Raw genomic sequence first — 702 nt, 5'->3', positions numbered from 1 at the left:
AGCTGGATTTTCTTCTTTTTCAAGATTATAAGTACTTAACAAGATCGGTAACCATCTAACATAATTTTCAATCCTGACTCATCTGAAACTTGATATAGAAAAGCATGTATTGTTTTACCAAATCAAGAGAACTTACTTTTTCTTCAAGTAATGTTACTGTATCTATTACTGTTTTACTTCTCAATCTTCATCAATTCACGTCTTGCTCACATAGTTTGCATTTCTTTTTTCCGAATATCCCTCTCTGTACTACAGATTTTGGCATAACGGAGCCAGTACTAAAAACGGAACCTTCATAGGAACTCCTAGAAGAAACTGGAGTCATCGAGATCCTGCCAGAAGAACAGTTCGGGTTCACAAAAAAACGAAGTCAAGTTTTGAAGCTAGACGAATACGCAACTCAACGGATTTAACAGGAACCAATCTATTGGAGTAATCTTCTTAGATGCTGGATTCCAGCTAACCGTTCACTCTTGTCTGGCACGAAGACCTTGTATACAAGATAAGGGATAAGATACGAAGGAGAATGGATAAAGGCAGGAGTACCACAATGAGCAGTCTCTCTCTTGTATTCTACAACATCTACGCAGCAGATATTCCCAAGACTAACAACACTCCGTCGGCCCTTTACGCAGACGACACTGTCATAGAAGGATCCAACTGACTACGGTAACACGAAGACTTCAGGAACTATGGACCAAA

Source organism: Diorhabda sublineata, chromosome 2, assembly GCF_026230105.1.
Source record: "Diorhabda sublineata isolate icDioSubl1.1 chromosome 2, icDioSubl1.1, whole genome shotgun sequence".
NCBI classification, from domain to species: Eukaryota; Metazoa; Arthropoda; class Insecta; order Coleoptera; family Chrysomelidae; genus Diorhabda; species Diorhabda sublineata.
This window is presented reverse-complemented; position numbering follows the sequence as displayed.